This window comes from Prionailurus viverrinus, chromosome C1 (genome assembly GCF_022837055.1).
Source record: "Prionailurus viverrinus isolate Anna chromosome C1, UM_Priviv_1.0, whole genome shotgun sequence".
NCBI lineage: Eukaryota > Metazoa > Chordata > Mammalia > Carnivora > Felidae > Prionailurus > Prionailurus viverrinus.
Genome location: NC_062568.1, coordinates 98,722,458 through 98,748,771, shown reverse-complemented (window position 1 = coordinate 98,748,771; position 26,314 = coordinate 98,722,458). Strand labels below are relative to the sequence as shown.

General features: G+C 38.4%; 1 protein-coding gene across 4 annotated transcripts in view; it reads right to left on the bottom strand.

The window, feature by feature from the left end:
* The window catches only part of PTPN4 (protein tyrosine phosphatase non-receptor type 4), a 227,378-nt gene extending 201,776 nt beyond the window's left edge, over window positions 1-25,602 (bottom strand). For all 4 annotated transcript variants that reach the window (XM_047870281.1, XM_047870282.1, XM_047870283.1 and 1 more), the window contains exon 1: window positions 25,070-25,602. The gene's annotated coding sequence lies outside the window, so the exon portion shown is untranslated. The remainder of the gene's footprint in view (window positions 1-25,069) is intronic.
* Between the last annotated feature and the right edge of the window lie 712 nt (window positions 25,603-26,314).

Below are 26,314 nucleotides of genomic sequence, written 5' to 3'. Positions count from 1 at the left end.
GCTCTGTGCTGTCAGCTCAGAGCCTGGACCCTGCTTTGGATTCTGTGTCTCCCTCTCTCTCTCTGCCCTTCCTCTGCTCCCTCTCTGTCTCTCAAAAATAAAAACACTAAAGAGAAAAAAAAATTTTTTTTAAGATTATACAGAAGCATCAGGATTACTAGAGCCACTCTTTCCCTTGCTCTCTTTCCACACTGGGTTGCCTAGAACACGAACAGCCAGTTTTTGCCCAGGCACAACACTGGGAATCTCTTTCAGAAAACTATCCCCCAGGTCAGGAAAAAGACATAAATCCTAAAGTCTACAGGCCAACAAAACCACCAAATACACACAAACTCATGCATTATGAGTCTCCTATCAGCCGTTTGGACTCCCTCTTAAATATAAAAAGGACTAAATCATCCTTTGGGAAAAGAAAGATTTAAATGACTAACAGCACTCAGCTGGGGTTATGATGGAGGAAAGGCCAAACACTAAGCTACCAATGCACCATACTACGTCTACCATATTAATTTATAAAAAGGTATCCCTCAAATGTGTGTTAAACTAGTATGCTGATAAAAGTGCCCCACAGAACTGTCATCTAGTAATGCTTCTCAAAGCTATCTTTGTGGGAAGCTTGGTGAAGGCCATTTTTTTTCCAATTTCTAATCCATCATGGACTGTGGTAGATTGTATTTTCCAAAAATGGCAGCAACATTTCTAGAATTTTGCCACTCCATCAAAACGTGGAGTCTATGTCCCTTACCCCACGAGTTTGGAAACACCTCTGTGTCTGCTTCGGTGAGTAACAGTAAGCAGAAAAGACACACTGACTGCTGAGGCCAGGTCATAAAAGCAGACACAGCTTTCACCTGACTTTGTGTAAGGACACGTACCCTGAGAATCCAGCCACCAATATCTGAGGAAGGCCAGGCCACATGTGGAAAGGAAGCCAAGCCCCCAACTCTCAGCCCCGGCAGAGCTCCCACTGACAGTACCAATTTGCCAGCTCAGCAAGTGAACCAACTTCAGTCAAGCCACCACAGCTCCCTCTGCATGGAGTAGAGACAAATCTTCTGTGCCAAGCGCTGACCAAATTAGATTTGTGAGCAAAATAAATGACTGTTTTAAAACACTAAGTTTTGAGATGGTATGTTTCCCACAGTATAACACAGTTTTTGTAAATACAATAAAAGTGACTAGAAAATAAAAATTTTAAAGATTCACAGAATACATGCTCCAATGTTTTCTTATTACATTTAACAGAAATCGAACTCTCAGTCAATTATTATGAAAGTTACTTACTCTCAGTTACTATACTCATCTCCTCCCAGCCATGGACTAATCCACAATCATTTGAGTAGCACTACTACATTAAGGGAAGAGAAGAGTAACTTAACCGGAGTAATAGTAAAATATGTAAGAAATATGGCAAGGAAAGAAAGTGCTCAACTAAGCAAGTATTTAAAAAACTGCAACCTGGTGCACCTGGGTGGCTCAGTTGGTTGAGTACCCGACTTCAGCTCAGGTCATGATCTCACAGTTTGTGAATTTGTGCCCTGCACTGAGCCCTCTTGTGGAACCCACTTTGGGGCTCGTTAATTGGGGTTCATTAACCTACTTTGGGAGCTACATTAATTTCCCTAAGAGTAAAGGTGTCCTGATTAAACACCATGAGGGTGAAGCACCTGGCTGGCTCACTCCATGGAGCAGGCAACCCTTGATCTCAGGGTTGTAGGTTCAAGCCCATATTAGGCACAGAAATTCCTTAAAAATAAAATCTTTGAAAACAGTAAAATGAAATAAATAAATAAAAAGTAAACACCATGAAGGTGGATGAATCAGTCTATCAAAGTGGGAGTCACTATGCTTTATAACACTCCATCTAACTCTCTTACTTTGATATCACACTCACATGAAAGCTTCTCATCTCTCTCATTTTCTCTCTCCCTCCCTCCCTGTCTTGTGTGCACATACACGCACACACATACCCACACACAGAGCAAATATGACAAAATTCTAACAACTTTTTCCCAAGCTTTATTGAAATGTAATTGACATATAATATTCTGTAAGTTTAAGGTGTACAACAGAATTTTATACACGAATATATTGTGAAATAATTACCATGACAAGGTTAGTTAATATATGCGTCACTTCACATAATTACAACTTTTTGTGTGTGGTAAGAACACACAAAATTTAAGATCTACTCCCTTAGCAACTTTCAAGTATATAATACAGGACTATTAACTATAATCATCACGCTAAATATTGGAACACCCAAATTTACTTACCCTATAACTAGAAGTTTGTACTCTTTGACCAACCTTTCATTTCCCCTAACTACCCTCAACCCCTGGCAACCACAACTCTACTCTCTGTTTCTATGACTTTGGCTTTTTTAAGATTCTGCATATGAGTAAGATCATATAGTTATTTGTTTCTCTTGTCTCACTTATTTCACTTGGCATAATGCCCTCAAAGTCCATCCATCCTGTCACAAACAGCAGGAGTACCTTCTTCCTGATGGCTGAATAATACTCCATTGTGTGTATGTATTGGTGTGTACACACACACATCTTTACCCATTCATCCATCCATGACACTTAGGTTGTTTCTATGTCTTAGATATTATGAACAATGCTGCAATGACCTTGGCAGTACAGCTATCTCTTTGAAATAGTAATTTCATTCCCTTCAGATATGTATCCAGAAGTAGGACTGGTGGCTCATAAGGTAGCTCTATTTTTAATTTTTTGAAAAGCCTCTATTCTGTTTTCCATAGTGGTTGCATCAATGTACATTCCCACTGCTGGTGCACTAGGGCTCCCTTTCTTCACATTCCTGCCAGCATTTATCTCTTCTTTTTTTGGAAATAGCCATTCCTACAGATGGGAGGTAATATCTCATTGTGATTTTGATTTCCATTTCCCTGATGGTTGGTGATGTTGAGCATCTTTCCATACACCTGTTGCCCATTTGTATGTCTTCTTTGGAAAAATGTCTATTTTGGTCCTCTGTCCATTTTTAAAATGGATTTTTTTGCTATTAAGTTCCTTATATATTTCGGATATTAACCCCTTTATCTGACAGTTTGGAAATATTTTCTCCCATTCTGTAGGTTAACTCTTCATTCTATTGATTGCTTCTTTTGCTATGCAGAACCTTTTTAGTTTTATGTGGTACTGCTTATTTATGTTTGCTCTTGTTGCTTGCACTTTTGGTGTCAAAACCAAAAACTTGTTGCCAGGACAAACATCAAAGGAGGTTTTCCCCTAGGTTTTCTTCCAGAAGTTATGGCTTCAGTCCTTACAATTAAGTCTGTAATCCATTTATTTATTTATTTATTTATTTATTTATTTATTTATATATATATATATATATTTTTTTTAACGTTTATTCATTTTGAGAGACAGTAACAGAGCATGAGTGGGCAAGGAGCAGAGAGAGAGGGAGACACAGAATCTGAAACAGGCTTCATGCTCCAAGCTGTCAGCACAGATCATGACATGGGCCGAAGTCAGACGCTTAACTGACTGAGCCACCCAGGCGCCCCACGTCTGTAATCCATTTAAAGTTAATTTTTGTGGGTGGTATAAAACAGGGTTCAAGTTCTTTCTTTTGCATGTGAATATCCAGTTTATCAAACAGTATTGAAAAAAATAACAGAAACTATCTTTTCCCCACTGAGTATTCTTGACTCCCCTGTCAAATACTAGTTGACTGTATATGCATGGGCTTATTTCTGGGCTCCCTATTCTATTCCATTGGTCTATGTGTTTGTTTTTATGCCAATATCAGACTGTTTTGATCACTACAGCTTTGCAGTATAGTTTGAAAACAGGAAATGTAATGTCTCCCACTTAGTTATTCTTTCTCAAGATTGTTTTGCTATTTCGGGTCTTCTGTGATACCAAAAATTTTAAGATTTTTGCTATTTCTGTGAAAAATGACATTGGAATTTTGATAGGAATTGCACTAAATCTACAGTATGGACATTTTATAACAATATTAATTCCTCTGATCCATGAAAACAAAATATTTTTCCATTTATTTGTGTCCTCTTTGATTTCTTTCATCAATTCTTAAGTTTTCAGTGGATAGATCCTTCACCTCCTTGACTAAATTTATTTTAAGTATTTTATTTATTCCTAAGTTTTTGATGCTACTGTAAACGGGAATGTTTTCCTATTTCTTCTTCAGATATTTCATTGTCAGTATAGAGAAATGCAACTAATTTTTTTATTAATTTGTGTAATGTTTATTTTTGAGAGAGAGACTCAGCACAAGCAGGGGAGGGGCAGAGAGAGAGAGAGAGAGAGAGAGACAGAATCTGAAGCAAGTTCCAGGCTCTAAGCTGTCAGCACAGAGCCAGACACACAGGGTTGAACTTGTGAACCGCGAGATCATAACCTAAGCCGAAGTTGGATGCTTAAACCGACTGAGCCACCCAGGCACCCCAAGAAATGCAACTAATTTTTGCATGTTGATTTTATATCCTGAATTACAAGTTGACTGAGAATCAATAGCAGAATTTCATTGCTTTATTTTGCTTAATTAGCATAACTTATTCTTTGTAACCTCTCCCAACAGCTTCCCAAGTCAAGTTCATAAATCAGTACACAAATGGAACCTTATTGCAAAAAAATGAATGAATAGAAATTAGTGCAAATGAATGGCAAAGCAGCATCTAGCCAATTATTTAGCCAATTTTTTTTGAGAGCACACCACACGCACTCAAGCAGGGGAAAGGCAGAGAAAGAAAGAGAATCCCAGGGAGGCTCCACGCTGTCAGCACAGAGCCCAACAAGGGGCTCAAACTCACAAACCACAAAATCATGACCTGAGCCAAAATCAAGAGTAGGATACTTAACCAGCTGAGCCATCCACGCACTCTGTATTTAGCCAATTATTAAGCTCTCAAAACACAAAATATTCTGTGTTACTATGCTGCACTCAAATGGAATTTAGCAAGAAAAGCTTTCACAGCCTAAAGCAAAGGTCTCCTTTTCTATCAACAACTGCCGTTACACTAGTAAACCTGATAAACCACTGTTTCACTGTAAACTTTAACATTCTAATTCTGTTGCTTTCTCGTTCGGATCTACCTTGGAACAGTCACTTCATCTTTCTGAGCTCCAATTTCTTCATCTGTAAAATGGTAAAACCTGTGTGATCTACAATCTGCACTGTCCTATACAGCAACCATGCTACACAGAAGTGAGCGCTTGAAATGTGGTTCATGTGACTAACAACTTTTTAATTAAATTAAATTTAAATGGCCACAAAATTATATATATATATGTATATATATATGTATATATGTATATATATGTATATATGTATATATATGTGTGTATATATGTATATATATGTGTGTATATATATGTATATATATGTATATATATATGTGTATATATATATATATATATATATATATATATATGCTATCTCTGTCCACTATTGGAACCTAGAAGCAAAAATACTTCAATTAACACTGAACATATATAATGCCCTATATATTTTTCACACTAAAAGGAAATTTTCAGGATTCCTTGGGAAAAATAGTTGGTTCCAGAGCTGGGACAAGAAAAATACAAGGTCAGGCTAAACGTCTTGTGTTAGTAAGTGAAGAAATCCTCAAAATCTGATGGAAACAAGTCAAAGAACATAAGAGGCAGTTTAAAGGGGCTCCCACCAGCCAAATGAGACCATTTAAGTTTAAAAACAAATAATAAAACAAGAATCCTCAGATTTAACCTGATACTAATTTTTTTAAGTGAAGGAGAGAAATAACTAACTTCTTTATAGAATAATGTCAAATGATAAATGTAGAAGGAATGAGAGAAACAGAAAACTGCCATTTTACAACTACCACAACTGATTCAGGCAAAAGTCATCAATGAATTCTAAAATCAGTGGATGAAAGTTTGTTGGGGAACAATGTATACACATAATTTCAAGGTATCATCCCACAGATACTATTAATTATGAAGGGGGAAAGGTATCTCTACGGTGGAGAAATCTGTCAAATCCACCTTAACCAAATGATAATCTTTAACATCACCGAAACTGATGTCATAAGTACCATAATGTTATACACTAAGAACACAACACCTATGTAATATTCCTGCCAAAAATGTTTAATCTGAACCTAATTATGAAAAAAATTATATTAAAACAACCAGACAAATCCAAATTGAGAGACATTCTACAAAACAACTGGCCTGGATTCTCCAAAAGAAAGAAAGGAGGAGGAGGAGGAGATGTAAAAGACTGGGCAAGTGCTATAGATTAAAAGAGACTTAACCAAATGCAATGTGCAGTCCTTAACCCAATCGTGGATCAGGAGGAAAAAAAGTATAAAGCATTTGTTTGGATAACTGGAGCAATCTAGATATAAACTATATTTCAGATTACAGCACCGTGTCAAAGCTAAATTTCCTGTGTGATCATGTGATCATGTAGGAGGATGTGCCTTTTCCCCTAGAAGATGCATGTCTACATGCTGAATCATTTAGGGTACAGTGTTATGATCGTGATGACTGCAATATTCAAATAGCTCAGAAATTTTAAAAGTGTCTACAGAGAAATAAACAAAGTAGCAAAATGTTAGCAATTGGTGAATTTATATGAAAGGTACATGGGGATGTTCAATATGCCACTCTTGCTACTTTTCGAAGGCTTGAAATTTTTTTTTAATAAAAACCTGTTGGGAAAGAATATCTCTTTCAAATGCTGTTTTAAAAGCAAATACAATAAAACCTCTGTTATAAAAAAATCAACCAATTAACTACTCACAAAAAGTTTCCTGGATAAGTGACAATTTTTTACAGTTATTTTAAATGGAATGCTCTGAAATGAACCATCTGCTTAGCTATAATCTTCATTTGTAATACAATGCTTTGAATGTAACTGTAAACTGTAATGCTGGTAGTGTAAAACACTGAATTGAGTAACTTGGCTTGTTGCTGTAACACTATATTCAAGGGTCCCTCAACCCTTCAGAACTGAACTAGCAATATAAAACTGAATGGGCCAGATTCTCTTAGGACAGAACTATGAAAACTATGAACTATAAAAATGATACGCCATTGAAGGGGAAAATAAAAAAAAAACACAAATGTAGCAACAGTTTTGCTCTAAAATTTAGCTCTCTGTATTTAATACACCAAATACTATTCGTACAGTAATTATTATGCAGTAATTTTCACAAGAATCTTCTTAAGAAATAATATACAACAACAAAAAAGTATCCCAGATAATCACAAGCAAATCAATCACTTGAGACATGAATGCATAGCACTGGCCCACACACTGATTCACTGATGTACAGGCAGCATTTTCCAAATGTCCTCCATGGTTATGGACCCACTAAAAATGCTGAATTACAATGTCAATATAAATTTAAAATTCATTCTAAACTATAAATCCTGGAATATAATTTAAACCATTTCTTGTGTCAAATTTATTTACCTGAGGCTTTTCCTTTTTTCACTATTTAATCTTTTATATCTCATTATTTCCTATTTATACGTTACAGCATTTTAAGTACCATATGACTGTGTGTGTGTGTGTGTGTGTGTGTGTGTGTGTGTGTGTGTGTGTGTAAGAGAGAGAGAGAGACAGAGAGAGAGAGAGAGCACGCACAAGAGAGAGATAGGGACACCTAGACTCACTAAAGCCCATAAAGAGGTCCCTAATCCTGTACCTTCAATATACCTGTTTATTCATGTAAACATGTCAACAGCTCCTAGTTGCCATACACAGTATTAGATGCTAGAGACATAAATATATATTCATCTAGATCTCCACCCTCAGTGAGCTCACAGTCTAGTTGAAGAAAGAGACTTTAAATAATCCAGTAAAACAATATACTAAAAAAGACATAAACAAACGGTTTTAGGGAGTCAAAAAACTACTGTTTCTTTCTCCTGACTGTAGCTCATTACTAAGCTCATTACCAAGTACCTAAGGTACCTGACTGTACCTCATTACCTAGCTACCTACTGTAGCTCATTACTAGAAACAATTTCAGCAGCCACTAGGTCTTCCCCTCTCTCCCATCCTACTTTCTAAATTTCTATTCTTTAGTCATCTCCATATAAGACACCAACAATAAAGTCCATCTTTCATAAGTACCATCAGCCAATGAAAATATTCTTGTTTTTCCTTGTCCAAAAAGGGCCAGCCATTAGTGTATATAGTATCATCATCTTTCGGGGTTTGATGCTCCTTTCTTCTTCAACAAAAATTCTCTTAGGGGCACCTGGGTGGCTTAGTCAGTTGAGCATCAGATTTGATTTCGGCTTGGGTCATTTTCCTAGGGTCATGGGATTGAGCCCTGTGCCAGGCTCCACACTGAGCATGGAGCCTGCTTGGGATGCTCTCTCCCTCTCTCTCTCCCTCTGACACTCTCTAAAATTAAATTAAATTAAATTAAATTAAATTAATAAATAAATAAAAATTAATTATTTAATTTAACTATATAATATAGTCATATTATATTACATTATTATTTAGTGTAGAGCATTTTTAGGTGGGGGGAAAAAAAGGAATGCTAGCCTCCAGAATTCTTATCCTTCATTTAGAAAGTGTTTCATATAAGCAATTTCCTTTGTAACTGAACACAAACAATAGAGTTCACAGTACCTAAATGTTTAATGAAATGTTTCAAACTGTAGGTTGAGATTCACTGGCTATGAAATCGACTTAGTGAGCCAAAACCAGTACTTTTTCAACAAACAAGAATACAGCTGAGTCTTAATACAGGGTTGAACTGCATGGGTCTACTTACATGCAGGTTTTTTTTGATACAGTACAGTACGATAAATGTATTTTCTCTTCCTTACGATTTTTTAAATAACATCTTCCTTTCTCTAGCTTATTGTAAAAATACATCATATAATACACAGAACATACAAATTACGTGTTAACTGTTTATCGGTAAGGCTTCTGGTCAACAGCAGACTACTAGCAGTTAATAAGTTTTTGGGGAGACAAAAGTTATACATAAATTTTTGATTGTGTGGGGGTCAGCACTTCCTAACTTCCATGTTGTTCAAGTGTCAACTGTAGAATGAAATAGAAGTTATCATGAGAATGATGTAAAAAGTACCTCTTAATGTGGAGTAAAGTCTAAGTAGTGGGAAAGCCCCTGACTTTGTATGTAATCATAATACCATCTTATTACCTCATATGTTCTCATGAGTCCTTGTCTGTTGAAAATAACTGTCAGTCCTTCACAAATAAAGTTAGATTAAAAAAGAGGGAATTCTGCAAAGGGGCCCAAACTGTAAGAATACAAACTATTAGCATACATGGGAAGTAACACTTCTTAGTAGTTAAGAATGTGGGCTCAGTGAGGCAGCTGGGTGGCTCACTCGGTAAGCGTATGACTTCGGCTCAGGTCATGATCGCATGGTCCAGGTTCAAGCCCCCTCTCTCTCAACAACAAACATTAAAGAGAAAATTAAAAAAAAAAAAAATGTGAGCTCAGTAATCAGGCTGTTTTAAGGCTCAAATCCTTACTACCTTTATACCTTGGAATTACTAAACCACTCTGTGCCTCAGTTTCCTCACAAAGGAGCTGCTAAGAGCATTAAATGAGGTGATACATAAGTCCTTAGCATAGTGCCTGACACTTAAAAGTACCTAATAAATGTTGGCCATTATTATTACCATCATCATCACTGGGTACTACCTGTCTTAACACTCAAAACTGACTTTAGGAAAAAATTGGAAATACTTACTACGCTTTTATCAAAATATTGTAGTTACACTAGAATTAAATCAGAGTACTGGTTACTAAAAGCCTCACAAACCAGTAACTATCCAAGAAACACCAGTAATGCAGTTGGATGCAAGACAACTCATCAGGAAAACAAAACCTGGAAAGATGAGCACCTGGGTGGCTCAGGTGGTTAACGTCCAGCTCTTAATCTCAGCGCAGGTCATGATCTCACAGTTCATGAGTTCAAGCCCCGCATCAGTCTCAGTGATGACACTGTGGATTCTGTCTCTCCTTCTTTCTGCCTCTCTCCCCACTTGTGCTCTCTCTGTCAAAAATAAATAAATTTATTTAAACTTAAAAACAAACAAACAAAAAAACCTGGAAAGATACTTGGGCCTGTGCTACAGATGAGTTTGCACCAATTTGGGCAATAGTGGCATAGTCCAGGGGTCAGCAAACTATGGCCAATGGCCAAATCTGTTTGCTTTTGGGCCATGAATTAAGAATGGTTTTTACAGGGGCACCTGGCTCAGTCAACAGAGCATTCGACTCTTGATCTCAGGGCTGTGAGTTTGAGCCCCACAACGTGTAGAGATTACCCTAATTAAGTGAAATGTTATCCTATAAAAAGGAATTACACTCTTCTCATTACTAAACCAATACAATGAAAAAATTATATTCTACCATTACTATTATATTTTGATTTCATTAAAAATCTGTAAAAAAATTTTTAGAAGCCTCAGTTGTTTATATGTTTGACAATTAGATAAATGTTCCTCCTTATTCTCCTCTAACCCTTTCCTTGTTCAACATTATCTACCAAATGTCTCAAAATGTGCCAGATCAAGAGAAGCAACACAAATATATCAACAAACTAAACAAGATAGAAGCCCCTGTCCTTATGGAGCTTCCACATTCTAATAAGTAAAAATAAAATTATATAGTATAAGGTAGTAAAGCATGGAATGTGCAAATAGGGATACAATTTTATTTTTTTACTTTTATTTTTTTAAATGTTTTGTTTATTTATTTTCAGAGAGCGAGCGAGAGAGAACATGAGGGGGTAGGATCAGGGAGAGAGAGTCCCAGGCAAGCTCCGTGCTGTCAGCACAGAGCCCAACGCAGGGCTCAAACCCACGAATCATGAGATCATGACCTGAGCCAAAGTCGGAAGCTCAACCACCTGAGCCAACCATGTGCCCCTTGATGTTTACTTTTAAGAGAGAGGGAAGGGGGAGGAGCAGAGAGAGGAGAGCAGAGGATCCAAAGCGGGCTCTGCACTGACAGCAGAGAGCCCAATGTGGGGCTCGAACCCATGGACCGTGAGATTGTGACCTGAGCTGAAGTCAGACGCTTAACCAACTGAGCCACCCAGGTGCCCCCAGGGATACAATTTTAAATAGGATATTCAGGAAAAGTATGACTGAGAAATTCGTTTTTAAGCAGACTTGAAGTAAGGGTGAGTCATGTGGATACTCTGCCTGGAACACTTGGGAAAAAAGGTGTTCTAGGCAGAGGGAAGAACAACCAAGAAAGACTCAAGTGTGAGCATGTCTGGCATGTTCCAGGAACAGCAAAGAGGCCAATGCACCTTGAAAAAAGTGAACAAGAGTGGTCAGAGAGGTCAGACAGAGCAGCACCCACAGATCATGTAAGGGCTTGCAGGCCATGGTAAAAGCTTCTGCTTTTAAAATAAGACCAGATGCCATTAAGGCACTTTGAGCACAGGAGCACAGTCATCTCCCTTATACTATAAGTAGATGAGTATTCAACTCACAGCATTTCCTATTGATTTGTTAGAGACAAAGAACTTAAAATATGTCACAAGTGGTTCTGTGCTAACAGAAACCCAGTCAGTATCTACAATATTATAAATTGGTAAGAAAAAACATTAAAATCCTAGCAGAAAAATGAACAAAAAATTTGAAGAATGCAACAAGAAATGAAATACACATGAATACACATGAAATACACATGAATACACATGAAAAAAAGTTCAACTACATTATCATCAAAAAGAAATTCAAAATAAAACAGAGTACTATTTATCACCCATTGCTAAGGAAACTGGAAGTAGTGAAAATTGGTTCAGATCTAAAATCCTGTATCTGAAACTACTGGTTTCAAAACACTTCTGAATTTCAGAATATTTTGATTATAGAGAGGTGATAATGCATAAATACCTCATATTAAATAACATTCACAGTTGGGTCTAGGGTAATACCCAGTATTAACCATACATTATTTAAAATTTCATTAGAGTACCCTAGGAATGTTCAATGCAAGTGAAATAAATAAAGTCTCAGTAGCCTTGGGGCACCTGAGTGGCTCAGTCACCAAAGTGGTTAAGCATCCAATTTTGGTTCAGGTCATGATCTCACAGTTCGTGAGTTCAATCCCCGCATCAGGCTCTGTGCTGACAGCTCAGAGCCTGGAGCCTGCTTCAGACTCTGTGTCTCCCTCTCTCTCTGCCCCTCCCCTGCTCATGCTCTGTCTTTGTCTCAAAAATGAAAGGGGCACCTGGGTGGCGCAGTCGGTTAGGTGTCCGACTTCAGCCAGGTCACGATCTCGCGGTCCGTGAGTCAGGTCACGATCTCGCGGTCCGTGAGTTCGAGCCCCGCGTCAGGCTCTGGGCTGATGGCTCAGAGCCTGGAGCCTGCTTCCGATTCTGTGTCTCCCTCTCTCTCTGCCCCTCCCCCGTTCATGCTCTGTCTCTCTCTGTCCCAAAAATAAATAAACGTTGAAAAAAAAATTTTTTTTTAAAAAATGAAAATAAATAAAATAAAAACATTAAAGTCTCAGTAGCCTCACATCAGTTTAGGTGAAGTTTGGCTGTCAAATTAGTTCTAAAAAGTTTTGTTTTTCAGGGCCTTGGTGATCTCAGAATTGCATATAAGGAACTGTTGATCTATACAATTGCTTTGTAAATAATGATGCTAACACAGATCAAAATCTATAAAAATATCTACATGCAAAGTAGGTGATAATATCACAATCACCTAGAATAACTTTTCCAAATCACAAAACCCCTCCCAATGAAGATTCCTCATTTCCCTATGTAGCTTCTGCAGCAAGCCCAGTAACTGATCACAGTCTGGACTGGGCTAGAAAGTTGGAAGTGTAAATAAACCAAATATAGAGATTTTTTAAATTCCAATGTAAATAAAACAATTTGGGAATCCTTGGAGTTTGTAAAAATATTTTATCTCCATGCTATAAGAAATAACTAAAAAAGAAAACATGAATTTAAAAATATTCTAAAATATTGCCTAAATAATTTTAATCTCCTTGGAAAATTCATTCATTCTACTCACTTGAAGTGTAGTCCGTATTAATTAGCACGTATTACAGGCAAGGCACTGTGAATACTGGGAATATGGGAGTGAAGCTTGGAGAGGCAGACAAGGGCTGACCATGAGTTTAGCTTGTATCTTACAGAGAGAGCCAATACAAAATTCTGAGCAGCGTGTAACGTGATAGGATATGCATGTCAGATTACTCGGGCTACAGTGTCGAGGAGGATTAAAAAGGGCAAAACCAAAGGCAGAATGCACTTTAAGGAGACTATTTTACAAGTCCAAACAAGACATGATGAGTTTTTTAAAATATCATCCACCAAAATTTCCGAAGTTTTGCCCAAGGTTCATATTGCCAAACTGAAGCTCAAATGGTAACGGGGATACAGTAGAAAAAAATTAAAGGAGAAAAGGAAACTCAGGGATAAGGAGAGGCAATCTAGACAGAGAGCTAAAAAACAGTATCCACATCTTATACTAGTGGGCAATAGTCAGCAATTCAGGCAAGCAGGGCCTTAGTGGTAGAGATCAGATAAGCAGGTGCTATCCCAGCAATCAGGAAAAACATAATAGGGAAACATGCCTAATTTTATGATTCTTGATGAAAGGCTTATGAGATAGCAGAGAGCTCCAGTTATAAGACTAGAATTCAGGAATTCAAAAATAGGAGACAGAAAATAGGACAGCAGCAGAAAAGATACAGATTCTGGACTCAAATTAACCTACTTTCAAAACCTAAATCTGCCATTTTCTAGCTGTGAAAGTCTAAACAAACTCAACTTTTTGACCCTCAACTTCTTCACCTATAAAAAGGGGATAACATTACCTATTCTACAGGGTTCTGTGAGAGAATTAAATGAAATACCATATTTTAAAACACATATTTTATTCACCCCTTTCTCTTTTTCTTTTTCTTCCATTTTTCATCTAAGCTACTACAAAAAGGAAGTCCTTTGCTTGGCCACAATGTCTAAAATGCTTCTCCAACTAGGCATTCATTAGATGACTTTAAGTGAAGAAAGTAACACAGATCACTGATGTAAAATGCCTCATGGAGGGCACCTGGGTTGGCTCTGTCAGTTAAGCATCCGACTCTTGATCTTAGCTCAGGTCTTGATCACTGGGTCGTGAGTTTGAGCCCCACATTGGGCTCCACGCTGGGTGTGAGGCCAAGAAGGAGGAGGAGGAGGAGGAGGAGGAGGAGGAGGAGAAGAAGAAGAAGAAGAAGAAGAAGAAGAAGAAGAAGAAGAAGAAGAAGAAGAAAGAAGAAGAAGAAGAAGAAGAAGAAGAAGAAGAAAATAAAATAAAATGCCTTATGGGAGCACTAGTTCATACAGAAGAGGTGAAAGTAAATGAGCTGCACAAGTAAAAGGGCCTAAAAAAGTAGAGCAAAGTTCAAATAATTTGAATCAGTTAGCCTAATAGCATATCCACACAATTGAACATGTCACTATACAAAAAAAAAAAAAAAAAAAAAGAAAAAAGGGAAGAGTTCCCTTATACTGAAGTTAAGGGATCTCCAACATATATTTTAAATGAAAAAACTATGATATAAAACATTAATATAATATGCTGTCTTCTACATCGAAAGGTAGGGGGAAACGGTGATTTATATTTATTATTTCTTTTCTATTTGCAAAAATACTGGTAAAATATACAAAAAATCAAAGCGGCTACCTATAGAGAGCAGGGAAGGGAGAGACAGAACAGTATTAAGACTTCTTGGGGCACCTGGGTGGCTCAGTCAGTTGAGCTTATGACTTTGGCCCAGGTCATTATCTTACGGTTCCTGGGTTGGAGCCTCATGTTGGGCTCGGTGCTGACAACTCAGAGCCTGGGGCCTGCTTCAGATTTTCTGTCTCTCTCTCTCTGCCCCTCCCTGGCTCATGCTTTGTCTGACTCTCAAAAATAAATAATGAACATTAAAAAATAAATAAAGACTTCTCAATACATACCTTTTTACATTATTTTAAAATTTGAACCAAACAGACATACTACCAATTAAAAAAGGAAATAAAATTTAAATAAATTTTTAAATATTTGAGAAGTCTGAGTTTGGTAATATATTGTGCTACACTTATTAATTATGACTTATCTGTACATACTTTAGCTATATACTAACATAACTATGATTTATCTGTATATATTTCTAGCACTATAATAAATTTTAAGTTCCTCCAAAGAAAGTATAATCTCCTTGAAAATAAAGATCATGTCTTATTCATTCTGTAACCCCACTGCCAAGCACAGTGGATGAAATAACCACTATAGTTTCTTTCTCTTAATCCCCCAAATGTTAAGCTGTCTGTAACCTTAAAAACAAACAAACAAACAAACAAACAAACAGACAAAAAAACACAACAACAAAAAACCTTTTTCTTGGTTCTGGCCTCTATTCCACCACGAATAGGGGACAAGAGATCTTCCTTCTTCCCTCTATGTGCTCAAATTTCTTGGAGCTATTCAGTCTACATTCATTGTACGTCTAATTTCTCAATTTAGTTTTCCATTACACCCCTCTATTTTAACTCTTCTGCTAAGACAATAATACTCAAACTTTAGTGTTTCTCGGAACAATCATAGTAGCATTTAAGCAGATTTCCTACACCAGCACCTCCCCATTCTTCACTTCGCCTTTTAATAATCTATAAAGTCTGAAATGAAACCTGGGGAATTGATGTTTTTAATCAGTATCTCATTTAATTCTTTTTTTAAATTTTTTTAATGTTTATTTATTTTTGAGAGAGAGTGAGACAGAGCATGAGTGGGGAGGGGCAGAGACAGAGAGGGAGACACAGAATCCAAAACAGGCTCCAGGCTCCGAGCTGTCAGCACAGAGCCTGACACAGGGCTTGAACCCACAAACGGTGAGATCATGACCTGAGCCAAAGTCAGAAGCTTAATCGACTGAGCCAACCAGGCACCTCGGTATCTCATTTAATTCTGTTACAAGTGGCCTGCCTGAACACATTAGAAAAAGAATCAGCTAAGGTTATCAGTAACTTTCCAATAGCCAAATTCAGAGCATTTTGCTGCTCTCAGCAGTATTTGACACCTCCCTGGAACTCCTTCCTTCATCACACTCTACCATACAACTAGACTCCTCTCTCACCATTTAGTCTTCTTTGCTTCTAAGAGACATACGCTTCGTAAGGAGTCATACCCACTGCTTCAACTACCACCTATACAATCCTAAATCCTGACATTTTGAATTCCAGAGGCTACAAAGCATAGGAGGAAAAAAAATAAAAAAGATGCTTTAGCAACACGCAAATCTGAATTCAAAATATTTGCTCTATTTACGTGGTAACATGCCTAAAGTTACATACTTTTCTGAATTTCCCTTTTGTTCTCCTTTAAAACTGAGAACACCTTTCTAACAAGTTTTTGTTCAGATTAAATGAAAAAAATAGAAAGATTAAATGAGAAGTTTCTTTCACTTCCTAGCATGCCCAGAGGACACCATGCCATGGGCCTCAGAGGTGTCAGGCAGGAGACAGCTGGCCTGTGGTTAGAAGACTGGCACATAAGGGGACTGAGAAAATGAGTAAATATACTGAGAATAATGAGAGCCAATTTCATACTTTGGAGAAGGATTTCCAAATACAGAATGGGGGAAGACCAGAAAGAACCATGAGGTATTGAATTGGAAGTGGATGTAGCAGTGTAAACTTTGTAAATATATATACGTCATTAGATACAGAAATAGAATGAGATGTGTACATATATATACCTATACTTCCTAGCTGTGCCCACTCTAGAAGTGATTATACCCCAGTAGAAATGAGCTTATTAAGCATACAAATCTTGGTTTCTACTCTACTAAAAGAACTCGCAATTCCTTGGGAAAATATATGATTCCAGAGCTGAGACAGAAAAAGTATGAGTCTGGAACATCCTGTGCCAGAAAGTAAGGAAAGACTCAAAGGATGGGGACATATCAAAAAGACTCAGGAGCCATCCTGAAAGGGGGGGGGGGCAGTGCCACTAGCCAAATCTAGGACAATTTCAACAATAACAACAACAAAAAAATTAAAAATAACAATACAACCCACCGAATAGGAATAGAAATCCTTGAGTACATATTGATATAAATAAATGAATGAATAAATAAATGCATGGGGAAGAAGGGAGACGTGTTTTCAGCAGAACATCAAACAGTAAATGCAGACAGCAACCTTCATAGTAGTAGCTGATTCAGGCAGAATGCAGAAGTCATCAGTGGTCCCATCCCAGTGGACTGATGGATGGAAGTTTGAGGAAGAATCAAATACTTGGAGCCTTGGAGCTCTTCTCACAAAAGACATACCAATTACAAAAGTAAAAATGATGACTTTACAGTATAGAAACTCAGTAAACATGAACATAACAATATGTTCAGAGTAAACATCACAGTGGTGGGACAACACTGTATGCATCCTAGTGATAGACTAAGAACAGCACATCATTTCTATGGTATTCCTGCCAACAACGCATTTAGTCTACACATGAGCAAACCAACAGATGAACCGAAGTGAAGGGATATCTTTCAGAATAAAAAAGGTCAAGGTCATACAAGACAGAAATATTGAGGAAATGTTTCAAACTGAAGAGACTAAAGAGACATTATAATTAAATGTAATGTAAGATCCTAAGTTGGATCCTAAACCAAAAAGAAAAGAGAAAAACTGCTGGGACAACTGGAAAATTCTGAATGGCATCTGGCAATCTGAAGGCACTGTTATATCAATGTTAACTGTCTGATTTGGTAATTATGTAAGAGACTATCCAGGTTTTGGTAAAGACACACTGATTACCATGGGCATCATGTGTGCTATTTGCTCTCAAATGGTTCAGAAACAGTCCAATGAAATAAAAAATGGTACATTCCTCTGAAATGGCTGGAAGTAGGGATGAAAATGAGAGACCAGAAATGAGATAACTAGGTAGTCTCACTAAAATTTGAGAATCCACTAAGATATCGCAGAGAGAAAGGGTCAAAGACAAAAAAGTTCCTTCTTTGGGCATCTGGAAGAAAAGGCCACACTTGGGCCCACTACCGCGAGCCACGCACAAAGATGTTGCATGCTTAACTTGTGTACACACACACACACACACACACACACACACAGTATATACACTATATACAGAGTATATACCACATATGGTATATATATGGTATATACTGTATGTGTGTGTAAAATTATTCAAGGAAAATATTTTTAGTAAGAATAATTCAAGGAAAAAATTGGTTGAAGGAGATTCAAGAGCTCTTTGTGCTGTTCTTGCAACTTTTCTATAGGTTTGAAATTATTTCAAAATAAATTAATTTTTAAAATTCAGTAAGAATTCATGACAACCTTGTGCCTAGCAAAATGCATGGCTCACTGTACGTACTCAATAAAAATTATTTGGCCTTAGAGCTGCCCAAAGAAGAAATCTTGGTATCATCATCAACTCTTCCTCTTTCCCTTATATCCAAATGGACACTCAGTTCTAGTGAAACTACCTAATCAGTTTTCGGTTCTAGTCCCACATCCTCATTTTCATCTCCCCGTTTCCAGCTATAATCTCTCACCTGGACCACTGCAAGAGCATCCTAACTGGTCTCTCTAGCCTCATGTTTGCACCATCCTTACATCCTTGCATCATTATCTACAAGTCAGGAGTTACCTTTCAAAACCCACATCTAATTTTATTCCATTATTTAAATATGGATAATTGCTCCCTAATGCAAATTCTGATTTCCTAAGAGGCAGACTAAACATTTGTGTAGGGCACTAGCAAAAAGTACACCTAAAAGGAGTACCAAAAAGATATTTCACACACACACACAAAACAATGAAGTAGTAGTTACTGGGGGGGGGGAGGGGAGAGAGAAGAAAGGCAGGTTAAAAAGGGGACTTTGATTTGATCTCCTTTGTGTTTATTTTAGGATTTGATATTGGTTATACTTTTTATTACATGTGGGAATGCCAGGGGTGAGTGGGTACCATAAACTTGCCAATACTTAGAGCCTCTAGAACACAGTATCTTTCCCAATCTTTTCCCAACTTGGCACCAAAGAAAATAATTTTTAGCACACTGGAATAAGCCAACACTACAGGAGGTCAAAAGAAGCCATCTAGGGGTTCCAATATGCCCAGGACCAATAGCCTGATGGGTACCTCGCTCTCTGGCACACATGTGAACCATTCATGGCACACCAGTTGGGAAGTTCTAAAGTTCTTACTATAATTTCACTCAAAGCCCAAATAAGGACCCACAGAAGGTTTCATCCACAACACAGATTCCACACAAAATCAGACACCAAGAGCCAGCCCACAAAGACACACATATACAAGACAACCTGTATTTTTCCAAATACACTATGCACCCTTTCATACTTCTGACATTTTGTACATGCTGTTCTCTCTACCCAGATCACTTCCAACCCGTCCTCCAAGACACTGCTCAAATGCCACATCTCATTTCCCCCAGATCTTATTACACTTGTCACTATGAATTGTAATTGTTTGTTGACATGTGTTACCATCCTAGATTTAGAGCTCAAGGACAACAATCATGTCCTATTTACCTGTATACCACTGATCCCTATAACAGACATTCAAATATTTGTTTAATTCACATATAAATGAGTGTTTACTATGTCATTCCCCCAATAAGCCAAAATTTCCAAAATACATTAATTAAAACCATAAGGTAAAATTTTACAATCAAATTAGCATTTTTTTTCCCAAAACAAGATTGCCCATTTCTCTGAGAGAAACCTGGCATAGAAATATTCATACCACTGGACCATTATCCTAGTTTTAAACTGAGGAAATAAACAAGCTATGAGCACAGAGATACTCACTGTAGATTATAGGAGTAGAAATTTCAGAAACAGCAAAATGTTTAACAAAAAGTAAATGACTAAATCAATCACCTGATTGATAAATCATCTGAACTGCTAAGCAATTGTTTAAGTTATACTCATGATGGGAATGGGAAAATGAGAAAAATATGATCACCTACCATTTATTGACCATCTTTTCTATTTAAAGAGTACTACATGCTTTATACATATTATCCTAATCATTACAACAATTCAAGGACAAGTATTCTTATCCTAATTTCACAGACAAGGAAGTAGGCTTGAAGGTTATATAATTTGTCCAAAGTTTTTGAGATCAGATTCCAACCTACATCAATGTGACTTCAAAGTCTATCATCTTTTTCCTACATTGCAATGCTTCTACTATATGTTTCAAATATATTAAACTCAAAACTGTATCTCTACCATACAACTTAATTTTAAAAGTATGGACAACTGCCTAGAAAAAAAACAAAAATATCTATTAAATGGTAATTAAGGGTGAATGTTGTGACAGTATCATTTTTTTATATTAGCGACTCTTTGAAGCCGAATTGCTAGGCAATGAACTGAACTCCTGAGGCAGTAAAAAAGAACTCCCATTTTAATTTTTTTTATATATTTTTATTAAGGACACAGAACAGGTAACATTGTAAAAACTTAAGAAGGATGTACTCAACTAACTATATTTAAAAATCATATATTAAGCCCAGGGTGCTTATTACTAGGATTGAAAACTTGTCGATCATGACTGGATTAAGCAGCATTCTTCCAGGGAAAAAAGACTGAATTTTGAGGAAGACTTAAAGAGGGGGCATATGAATCGGAGACAGGAATGTTTCAACTGAGGAAACAAGGGCAGAGGAAAACACAAGAGTATTTTCTTTTTAAGCAAGAATGAGAAACAAAGTTAGTGAGATGAAGTGGGTAGAAAGCCTTCAAGGCCAAGTTGATATGTTTGGAATTAATTTGATAAGTAACAGGGAACTGTAACAGACACGTTCTTAAATGGGAAGGTGGCATGCTGAAATAAAAATTTTTAAATTAAAAAAAAATATTTAAAAATTCAAACTTCAGGGGCGCCTGCGTGGCTCAGTTGGTGGGGCATCTGACTTCAGCTCAGGTCATGATCTCATGGTTCATGGATTCAAGCACTGTGTCAGGCTCTGTGCTAACAACTCAGAGCCTGGAGCCTGCTTTGGATTCTCTGTCTCCCTCTCTCTCTGTCTCTCTCTCTGACCCTCTCCCACTCACGCTGTCTCTCTCTCTCTCTCTCTCAAAAATAAACATTAAAAAAAAAATTCAAACTTTGTTCCGAGGAAAGCACTGCCTTGAATTTAAACAATACTTAATAACTGGAGGGGAGGGGGGAGGCAGGAGGGGGGAATCCATTATCCATTACGTGTGCTTTATACATATTACCCTTCTGAAAAAGAAAAACTAAGGAAAAAAGTTTAAATAATGGGTAAATATATTGGTAAGAGGAATCCTTTCAGATATAATGCTTTCAAATATTAAGTGCCACTGTATATTTTAGTAAGAATCACAGAACTCTAGAGCAAGAAGGGACGCTGGAGATAATCTTTTCAGTGACAACCTCTTCATTTTCCCAATGGATTAAATTGAGGCTCAAAATCAAATAATTTGCTTAATGTCATATATAAACTAGTGGAAGATTCAATACTAAAACTCAGATTTTCTAGGCAGCAAGATCTAGAGCTGTGCTATCCAATGTTACAGCCACTAGCAACATCTGGTTATTTAAATTTAAACTGGTTAAAATTAAATACAATTTTAAATTCAGTTCCTCAGGCAGGACAGTCACATTCAAGTGCTCCATGCCACATATGATTAACGGCTACCATACCTGACAGTGCAGAAAAAGAGTATTTCCATCACTGTAGAAAGTTTAATTGGACAGCTTATTCTTCAGAATAAGCTTCAGAGTCAGACAGACCTAGTTTCAATTCTACTTATTGCAGTGTGGCCCTAGTTATTTAATTGCTCTTTGACCCCATTTGGGGGAGGGAGGAAGCAGGGAATTCATAATACCCACCTCACAAACTGTACTTGATGACTACATAAGACAACACAAAATGCTCCTTTACATTATCTGGCGCGTAACGGACATTAAACATTTCCCTTGTGTATCCTTTTATCTTTCTACTCCTCTATATAACTTCTTGGTTAAAAGATACAAACACAAGAATGCCCAAATTAGTATCTTCCCCTCAAGATAATCCACAGCACCTACTTTTCCATCTGTTCCTACCAATTTTTTCAAATACTTACACCTTTCTTCTAGCGTTGCTACTTAGGAGTAACAAAATGAAGAATGAAGGTGGGGGAGGCAGATGCCTCTAACAAAGTTTAGAGAACGTAATAAATATCCCCTCTTATTTCCCACCCTGTTGTATATATGACTATACTGACTGACCATGCAAAGGAAAAGAAATATACTACACTGTTCCCAGATCCTGAACTTCCACACCAATAAAGACGATTCTACAGTACTTCTACATTATATTCCTTATCACCACCTGTACTATTAGTTGAATATTAAATGAAGAAATAACACCTTCATCTTACAATACTTTCCAGGTAAACAGTAATAAAAAAGGATTTCCAGCGTGTTAAACTAACCTTCAAGGCTTCACAGCTTCATCTACTGAACTGACAAATTTAACAAATCTAGACTACAGCATATAAAAAATTTTACATCATGCATGCGTTTACCCAGAAAAACAACAAAATTCAACTCAGTTTGTAGCCAGTGAATTTCCACCAATACTAAATTTCACGTAGGGACAACAATTCATATTTAGCCACATAGTTAAACAGACTTGCCATTTCGCATGAGGTCACCAATTTTACACTCCTAAAAACTAACACACAAAAAAATCAAAGAACTTTTAAACAGTCATGTTTAAACATCCACAAAACAAGATTTCTACGTATTTTTTTAAAGCTTTCTTATTGCTTAAAACGGACCATATCAACTCACAAAAGGGGGTGCAGGGGAGTGTCCTCCCAGTGTCTCCTTGAAATTTATCTGGCATTCTCTTACCTCAGTCCTTAAAGATAATTTACTCAAAAACATGACCAATGCTCCCCCATAAAGGGTTCAGAATAAGTCAAATAAATGCCAAAGAGATAACACTGCACCTTGTACTGTCACTTTACAACTCAAATAATTTTTTTAGACAAAACTAAAATATTTTGAATATACAAATCATAAAGACTAACAATATTCAATGGGGGGGGGGAGTCACATAAATTTTTTTTTGATGAAAAAAATCTTTATTACTATCCTACATAAAGTACTTTATACATTGAAAACAGTTAGGCTTCTATGCCTGAACCGACGAAACCTAATTTGTGACAGTCAGTAATTTTTTAAAGTCCTTCAATAATAATGAAGTGTACGTTGGTCACATTAGAATAGGTCAAATGAATTTTCCTGAGGCTGCATTCTAAGTACATCTGACCCAGAAAGTATTTTTAGCAAGTGTGTTCAATCAATGCTGGTTTTATGCCTAGCCTAAATTAGAAATTGGGTGTCACAAATTTGAAGTAACAAAGTTAGTAGGGACATTTTAAAAGATATTCAGTTAGAACATAAAAAACCAAGTATGAAACAATTCTGTACCCACAGCCCAGAAGCTAAGCAGGTTAGAAAGCAGGCAATAAGAAAGTTACATCCTCTCCATTACTACTTTTGAAGAACGTGTGATTTTCCAACTTAATAAACTGCAGCCTACTCAACATTAATAAATACGACAAAATAGTCATGGCTCCTTGTGTTTAGCTCCTGGCCAAATGTTTAAAACAGATTAGCTGAATCATAAATATCTCCATGTACTAAGAGACTATGATTTTCTTCTTATAAACCAAACCACTCAAGAACATGAGAATATGAGACCACACATGTTTCAGTGAAAAACGGTAACAAAGATATGTGTGTCATTAAAAACAAACAAACAAAACAGAGACATAAAAACAGCTTTGTGGTAACTGGAGCATAAATTTATTCTGACAAAAAATGGTGGGATCGACAAAAGACCACACTCTTTTATTATGAGTCAGTAAAGAAGTTCTATACAATACACAAACTTCTGCTTATGAAAAATCTTTTTTGAAAAAAATCTATAGGTTGAATTTATATTCATCAAATTCAAGATCTAACTGATACATCTAGCTCTACTCCAGTAAGCAAGCACACCTTGGACTGAGCAATCATTTATTTTAAGGTCAGTTCCTCCTCCCTTAAAAAAAATGAAAAATAATTTTTTTTCTTTGACACGTTAAGGTTCAAAAATTAGGGTAAAAAATCTGGGCTTTTACTGTTCCATGACCTTTTCCCTTAAATCATCATTTATAAGTCGGATATGCTGGCTTTTGGGTTAGGTTCCCCCCCGCCCCCATAAACACGTTTTAAGCTGTACTGTTTCAGCTAGACCCACAATCTGGTCACATAAACCTAATATTACTCCAACTCTGATTTAAAAGCAGTTAGTACATTGCAGATATACAGGTTCCCCCGAACAAGCGCTTGAAAAGCCTACAATTCGTTGTCTGTACTGGTGTCACAATATAAGGTAACCCTACACATAAAAGCCTCCCATTTCAAATTTCGCAGAAACACCGATACATGTATCTTTGCAACTGTAAACTGTTCCATCCTAAGGAAACCTTGGGAAATGCATCGGCATCGTCTACTTAGCTACATCTCAACTTTTTTTTTTTGGCCCAACTACAGATTCCTAAACACAAGTATATACCGGTAGAATCACAAGAGGCTTAAAACTTCAACGGTAGAGACAGTTTGCCCATGCAGCAGAAGCAAGAAGCACTCACGTGAGCCCATTAAAAAACAGAAACAAAACCAAAAAGGAAGCCTACCAACGATGGAAAACTCAGAAGATTCCAAAACCTTACCTAGAGTTTAGGTACTGTGGAACATTCCATCTCCGCACCGATTCCATCCCCTTCTCCCTTCTCCCTTCGCTCACCCGTAACAGATTCCAACACTAACCCCAGGAGCTGCGGGAGCAGAGGTCCCGAGAAGAAAGGGGGGCGGGGGTACAAGCATCATTTTTCCCCTTCTCTGACATCAACCTAGTGCCTCCGGCTTGCCCTACCTGGCTCGCCTCCCACACCCAGGTAACAGCCTCGCGCGCCTCGCAGGGCCGAGACGCCGGCCGGAACCCCAGAGCCTCTTACCTTCGGTGCACAGCCGCGTCCTCTCGGCTGGAGAAGAAAAGCCTCGAGGCCCGGGCGCGCCGGGGCGAAGCGCGTCCGCCGCGCGGCTCCCGGGGGCTCCCTCAGCGCCCCCCCAGCAGCCGCCGCCGCAGCGGCCGCGCCACGGCCCCGAGCCGCCAGCACCACCTCATACTGCGGGGCTGCAGCGGGCCGGCGCCGCCGGGGAGGCGGGAGGGAGGCGGGCGGCCGGCGCGCTCTCCCACCTCCCTGCGGGGATGAGATAATCCACACACCCCCAAAGTGCCGTGGGGGAGGGGAGCCCCGGGGCGGGGGGCCTGGCCCCAAACCTCGGACCCTTCGGCCAAAGCCAAGTCTCTCCTGTCCCCGACTCAGGCCCGGAATTCAGCCCCCGGGGACCCAGGAGTCCTGAGAGAACAATGTGGGGGGGCCGCGAGGAGCGGAAAAGCGCGCAGCGCGGTGCGAGCGGGCGGGTAATCCGGGGCAGCGTTTGTGTGTGAGAGTGCAAGAGGAGCTCAAGCTCCCCCCTCCTTCTCCTCCTCCTCTTCCTCCTCCTCCTCCTCCTCCTCCGTCTCCTCCTCCTCCCTCAAGCACACCCCGTCTCCCAGGCCACAGCATAGCAACCGAACATGGCGGCTGCGCAGACGCCGCCACTCAGCGGCCAGGAGCGGCGGCGGCCGCAACTGGAGGCGATCTCGCGAGAGGGGAGGCCAAAAACCCTCCCAGCTAGAGCCGACAGGAGAGGTTGCACCCGCGCGCGAGCGGGGGGACACGCAGGTGCGAAGGAGGCCGGACCTGGGTAGGTTGGGGAGGGAGGGCTGGGAGGAGGGGGCGGGGCGCTGTGGCCCCGCCCCATGCCCCAGCAGCGATTGGTTACTTGAACTGCGACCCCTGCTGGACCTACTGACCTAAGGGACCGGCCGAGGAGCAGAAACCTAAGTTTTAAAGGGGAAAACCGGACCTCTGGGCCCCAAATGTCCCAACTTCAGTGCTGATAGAGGATACAGGTTTTAGGATGTAGTTTTGAATCATTTCCTCTCCTAAATATAGACTCTAAAACAAAGAACAAACAATGTTCTTTTACGAAACAAACGTCTGGGTGCCTTCTGTGTGCCAGGAGCGGTGTGCTTTCAAAAATTGAATTAATTCATCATGATAACACATATGAATTTGGTGTTATCACACCAGGGGTTTTAGCCACGTGCATTCATATTTTACTGATGGTACAAACTTATTTGTGATAAGACA